Here is a 7,493-nt window from a genome sequence, read left to right as displayed (position 1 = left end):
GTCGAAACAGACTCAGACTCCGGGAAGAAGAGGGTGGGAGGGCGGGAAAACAAAGGCAACTGGAAGGGGAGAAACCGATGAATAACTTGAAGAGAAAAACACCGGTTAAAATTATTGAGGAGGGAAAACAAAGGCTTCGCACGAGTAGAATGGATACTCGATTACAGATTCTAGTTCCGAGAATAAAAAGGGGTGGGCGGGTGGGAAAAGAAAACAACTAAGGATTGAACTTGCAAAAATGGGGAGGGTCGAATCGCCTTGACGAGAAATGCACCGGATGAAAAGAGCTGAGAACCAACGCTCGGAAAACCAACTGCGTGAACCTAAAGAAAATTTGAAGGGAAGAGGAGTAATCCAAAACACCTACGTCAAGATTCCTCACCAGAGCGACGAAGGGACTGAGGAGTAAAAAGAATTCCTACTCTCCGATATAACTAGACTCTGAAAATAGTTTTCTTCTAGACTCAACAACGGCCAAACTACACGATCAATCAAGGGGGCTCCTAAGGTCGGTCGAAGCTCTGATACCAACTTGTCACACCCAATATGCGATACTATCCTAAAGAGACTCGAAGGTCCCACCAAGGATAGAACCGCATATTGACACGCTTTTGCAAGGTGGATATCATTACATCAACATTACATAATAGATGGGGATACATACAAAAGGCATACAATGCCACACGAATACAACATCATCTTACATAAGAGCACCATCCAACTACGGATGAAACACAAACAGAAACTCAAACGACATCCACCCTGCTAGCCCAGGCTGCCGACCTGGAACCTATCCCTTGATCGAAGAAGAAGCAGAAGACGAACTCCAAAACAGGAAAACATCACTCACGCATCATGATCATCGCATAACCTGTACCTGCAACTGTTGTTGTAGTAATCTATGAGCCACGAGGACTCAGCAATCCCATTACCATGGGTATCAAGACTAGCAAAGCTTAATGGGTAAGGAAGGGGTAAAGTGGTGAGGTTGCAGCAGCGACTAAGCAAGTATGGTGGCTAACATACGCAAATAAGAGCAAGAAGAGAAGCAAAGGAACGGTCGTGAAGCTATCAATGATCAAGAGGTGATCCTGAACACCTACTTACGTCAAACATAACACAGAAACCGTGTTCACTTCCCGGACTCCGCCGAAAAGAGACCATCACGGCTACACACTCGGTTGATGCATTTTATTTCGAATCTAGTGTCAAGTTATCTACAACCGGACATTAACAAATTCCCATCTGCCACATAACCGCGGGCACGGCTTTCGAAAGATAATACCCTGCAGGGGTGTCCCAACTTAGGCCATGATAAGCTCTCGCGATCAACGAAGGATATTCCTTCTCCCAGGAAGACCCGATCAGTCTCGGAATCCCGGTTTACAAGACATTTTGACAATGGTAAAACAAGACCAGCAAAGCCGCCCGATGCGCCGACAATCCCGATAGGAGCTGCACATATCTCGTTCTCAGGGAAACACCGGATAAGTCAAGCTACGAGTAAAATCAGACCTCGAGTTTCCCCGAGGGGGCCCCGCAGGTTGCTCGTTTCGGACCAACACTTAGACAAGCACTGGCCCGGGGGGGGGCTAAAATAAAGATGACCCTCGGGCTCCGGAAACCCAAGGGAAAAAGGCTAAGTGAGACAAATGGTAAAACCAAGGTTGGGCCTTGCTGGAGGAGTTTTATTCAAAGCGAACTATCAAGGGAGTCCCATAAATCACCCAACCGCGTAAGGAACGCAAAATCCGGGAACATAACACCGATATGACGGAAACTAGGGTGGCAAGATTGGAACAAAACACCAGGCATAAGGCCGAGTCTTCCACCCTTTACCAAGTATATAGATGCATTAAATTAAATAAGAGATATTGTGATATCCCAACAAAATCCTGTCCACCATGGAGCAATCTTCAACTTCACCTGCAACTAACACCGCTATAAGAGGGGCTGAGCAAAGCGGTAACATAGCCAAGCAACGGTTTGCTGGGAAGGGTGAAAAGGTTAGAGGCTGACATGGCAATTTGGGAAGGCTTGAAGAACAAGTGATAGGTAACGCAGCAAAGCGATAGAACGAAGCAACTAGCATAGCAATGATAGTAGTGAGATCCAGGGTAGCAGTCATCTTGCCTGAAATCCCGCAAGGAAGAAGAACGAGTCCATGAGGAAGACGAACGGACGAAGCCGAGCCAAGCGTAGACGAACGAATCCTCACGATCGCAACGAAACGGGAACTATCGAGAAGAAGCACACGACATGGTAAACACACTACACATAGACAAGACATGATGCACAACCAAGCATGATGCATGACAAGGCTACATGAAGCTACTCATGGCAAGAGATGAAGAAAACAAGAGCAACACATCAAGGCAAGTTTAAATGAGGCCGGAAATAACATATAACAAATCCGGTAGGTCCTCATAAGCAAGTTTCAAAGTTGGTCCAGATCTGAACAAACATTAAGTTGAAGTTGTTAAACAGCAAGTTAAAGGGCACCAAGAGGATCTACACGAAATTCTAGTCAAGTTACATATAAAGTTCATTTATTTTGGAGCTACGGCCTAGAAGATATGAGCAAAAACAAGTTAAACATGGCATTGATGCAAAAAGGCATTCCAACATCAAGCAAACACCTCAAAACAAGGATGCAACATGATAATATGAAACTACATGCAATTCTAAGCAAGTTTCATATAGAGCACACTCAAAACGGAGCAACGGTTCAACACATACACTCTATACAAGTTTAAAGGACAAGCTGTCCAAAACAGCAACTAGGCATCTAGCAAGCATCAAAACAATATGCTACAGTACCACAATATGATAACAAAAGGCATGGATGTGATGTACAGGTAAAACATAACAAAACATGAACACTGAGCTATCTCCAGAAATCACTAGAACATGCTTAAAAACACATGGCAAGATTGTAAATAATAACAGTTTCAGACTTTGCAGAAATAACATCAGGTTGCAATGTTTAGAGCTATCAAACAACATGCTACAGGAAATTATCATGGCAAACAAAGGCATGGCATGAATCTATTAATTTCATAGAACAAAAGTCCCTTACTGACCATGAGCCAAAAGGCCACAGAAAATAAGATGGCACCCATGTAAACATGGCAAGAGATATGACAGATTCATACATGGCAGGAACAACAATAAGTGAGCATGTTGGTGAGTTTGTACCACTCACGACAGAGAAATACATGGCATGGCAAGGCAACCAACAGAAATAATACATGTTTATGAAGCTATACATGGCAAGAGCAAGTTCATAGGGTGCATGGATCACTAGCAAAACACATGGAAAAACTGAACTTAATGTTAATAGGCTGACAACAACATTATTTAGCAAATTTGGAGCAAGAATACAACTAGTTAAAGCAAGCTATAATAGCAACCAGGGGCATGGATGGATAGAGCATGACATGTATAACTAAACATCCTTAGTGAACATCTCTAGATTATGCATAGAATGACTTGTAGAAGCAGGTTAACATAGCATCATGATATAGCATATTCAGTCTAGTAAAACAGCGACAACAAGTACTCTACTTCACGAGCTCGATGCACTCACTAAAAGACTCACAAAAATACATTGCAAGCACCTCTGTGAATATGGCATGATGTAGTACAAAACACATGTAGACATCAAGCTCATAGTGATAGAGGCAAAGGTGTCCCGTCTTTCGATGAGATGGTGGATTTCGCTTTGGTGGAAGTCGACTTTGACGATCCGACTACGAACGTGCGAGGACGTCGCGCCTTAGCAATCGCTAAACCAACTCCGAGAGGTTATTGACCACGCCGGAGCACGATCAACCTGACCACGAAGGTCTGTTTCCTGCGAGCAAACGAAGAACAAGCAAGAAACTAAGATTGCAATCTGGATATTGCGAATATAAGATGAAAGCTTTATTGATCAAGGTGGGGTTCTGTGACGCCTTTGTCTGGTCGTTGAACACAAACGAAGTACGCGAAGTTGCAGCTATGGCGAACTTTTAATCTAAACAAAACCCAAAGTCTAAACGATGCCCTAAGGGCTGTATATATGGAGGAAGAGGGGGGGAATTTCGTGGCCCTTGGTGGAGGGGTCCGAAATCAACCCTATCTCTTGTTTCCCCACACATACGGACTCTAAAAATAGCCTATACTTATGTATTTCGAAATTACATGGGCCTGGCCCAATAATAAGGTGACGCAGCACCTAAAATAGCTTCAGGACGAAATTTATGAAGTGGCGTCTTGTATATTTCGTCCAAGGCTTCATGCACCCATTATGGTGGCTTCAAAGTCCTGAAATCATCACTTGTAACTCCGTTCTTGTTTCCCTTGCGCATGCCATCATCTCCATGCTTGTTCTTGCTCCAATGTTCATCCTTCTCCAAGCTAGGCCCTTCATTTGTAAGCAAAACAAATGTATCCAATTTAGGCAGCATCATATTCTCATGAACATTAGAATCATTACCAAGAAACGAAAGTACCTGGTAATTTAGTTGGCGTGCACGAGCTCTAGTAATTGGTCCAGTATGTATAGCAGCAGGGGCTGTGGGTGTAACAATTGTATTGATGTCCTCATCATCCTCCCCTTCTTGAAATGAAGTCGTCCTCGACGGAAGTTCATCTTCCTCACCCAAATAAGGCTTCAAATCTGCAATGTTAAAAGTGGGACTAACCCCAAAATTTGCAGGCAGCTCAAATTTATATGCATTATCATTTATTTTCTCTAACACCTTAAAGGGACCATCAGCACGTGGCATTAACTTTGATTTGCGCAAATCAGGAAATCTATCCTTTCGCAAATGTAACCAAACAAGATCTCCAGGTGCAAACACAACATGTTTTCTACCCTTATCTCCAGCAAGTTTATATTTAGCATTCATGCGCTCAATGTTTTCCTTAGTTAACTCATGCATTTTTAAAATCAATTCAGCACGTTGTTTAGCATCAAAATTAACCTTCTCCGAAGATGGAAGAGGCAACAAATCAATAGGTGCACGAGGTAGGAAACCATACACAACTTCAAAAGGGCACCTCTTAGTAGTAGAATGCAATGAACGATTATAAGCAAATTCAATATGAGGCAAGCATTCCTCCCACATTTTCTTATTATTCTTCAAAACAGCCCTAAGCATAGTAGACAACGTTCTATTGACTACTTCAGTTTGTCCATCAGTTTGGGGGTGACAAGTAGTACTAAAAAGCAGTTTAGTCCCCAACTTAGCCCATAAACATCTCCAAAAGTGGCTAAGAAATTTAGTATCACGATCTGAAACAATAGTATTTGGCACACCATGCAAGCGAATAATTTCACGAAAGAACAAATCAGCAACATTAACAGCATCATCACTTTTATGACATGGTATAAAGTGTGCCATTTTCGAGAATCTATCCACGACAACAAATATGCTATCCCTCCCCTTCTTTGTTCGAGGTAAACCTAAAACAAAGTCCATAGATATATCCTCCCAAGGAACACTAGGTAAAGGCAAAGGCATATATAAACCATGAGGATTGAGTCGTGACTTAGCTTTTTGACATGTAGTGCAGCGAGCAATAAAACGCTCAACATCCCGTCTCATCTTTGGCCAAAAGAAATGTGTAGCAAGTACGTCCTCCGTCTTCTTCACGCCAAAGTGTCCCATTAATCCTCCTCCATGCGCCTCCTGCAACAACAAAAGACGAACGGAGCCAGCTGGAATGCATAGCTTGTTAGCACGAAACACAAATCCATCGTTAACGACAAACTTGTTCCACATTCTTCCTTCTTTACAATTCTGCATTACATCTTTAAAATCAGCATCATGCACATATTGATCTTTGATGGTCTCCAAACCAAATATTTTGAAGTCAAGTTGTGAAAGCATAGTATAGCGACGAGACAATGCATCAGCAATAACATTTTCTTTTCCCTTCTTGTGTTTAATGACATAAGGGAAAGTCTCAATAAATTCAACCCATTTAGCATGTCTACGATTCAGTTTAGCTTGACTTTTAATATGTTTCAAAGATTCATGATCAGAATGTATAACAAATTCTTTGGGCCATAAATAATGTTGCCATGTTTCTAAAGTCCAAACAAGAGCATATAATTCTTTATCGTAAGTAGAATAATTCAGACTAGGCCCACTCAATTTTTCAGAAAAGTATGCAACAGGTTTGCCATCTTGTAATAACACACCTCCTAATCCAATTCCACTAGCATCACATTCAAGCTCAAAAGTCTTATTAAAATCAGGAAGTTGGAGTAAAGGAGCATGTGTCAACTTATCTTTCAATACCGTGAAGGCTTCTTCCTGTGCGGTACCCCACAGAAAAGGCACATCTTTCTTTGTAAGCTCATTGAGAGGTGCAGCAATGGTGCTGAAATCTCTCACAAAACGCCTATAGAATCCAGCGAGGCCAAGAAAACTCCTCACTTGTGTGACCGTTTTGGGCTGCGGCCAACTCTCAATAGCTTCAATCTTGGCTTTATCAACTTCAATTCCCTGTGGAGTAACAACATAGCCAAGAAAAGATACTCGATCGGTGCAAAAGGTGCACTTCCCAAGGTTACCAAACAAACGTGCATCACGTAGAGCAATAAAAACAGCACGTAAATGTTCCAAATGTTCCTCCAAAGATCTGCTATAAATCAATATGTCATCAAAGTAAACTACCACAAATCGTCCAATGAAAGCACGTAAAACTTCGTTCATTAATCTCATGAAAGTACTAGGTGCATTAGTTAACCCAAAAGGCATGACTAACCACTCATATAATCCAAACTTAGTTTTAAATGCTGTTTTCCATTCATCTCCCAATTTCATACGAATTTGATGGTAGCCACTACGCAAATCAACTTTGGAGAATATTGTAGAGCCACTCAATTCATCAAGCATATCATCTAGCCTAGGAATAGGATGACGATAACGAATAGTAATATTATTAATGCCTCTACTAGACACGACGATGCAACCGCAAATTCAACAAAGCAAAACCCTAAAAAGATTATGCAAAGGCTCAGATTGGTTCGGATATGATGAACTAACCCTAATTTTTTTTGTGGCTTTTTCGTGGACTATAGGTATGAAGACAGACTCGATCTAAACTACGAAAAACTGTAAAATCTCACCGAGCAACCTGGAAATCTGATACCACTTGATAGAGGCAAAGGTGTCCCGTCTTTCGATGAGATGGTGGATTTCGCTTTGGTGGAAGTCGACTTTGACGATCCGACTACGAACGTGCGAGGACGTCGCGCCTTAGCAATCGCTAAACCAACTCCGAGAGGTTATTGACCACGCCGGAGCACGATCAACCTGACCACGAGGGTCTGTTTCCTGCGAGCAAACGAAGAACAAGCAAGAAACTAAGATTGCAATCTGGATATTGCGAATATAAGATGAAAGCTTTATTGATCAAGGTGGGGTTCTGTGACGCCTTTGTCTAGTCGTTGAACACAAACGAAGTACGCGAAGTTGCAGCTATGGCGAACTTTT

The sequence above is a fragment of the Triticum aestivum genome, chromosome 2B (assembly GCF_018294505.1).
Source record: "Triticum aestivum cultivar Chinese Spring chromosome 2B, IWGSC CS RefSeq v2.1, whole genome shotgun sequence".
Classification (NCBI taxonomy): Eukaryota; Viridiplantae; Streptophyta; class Magnoliopsida; order Poales; family Poaceae; genus Triticum; species Triticum aestivum.
Note: the sequence above shows the minus strand (reverse complement) of the source record.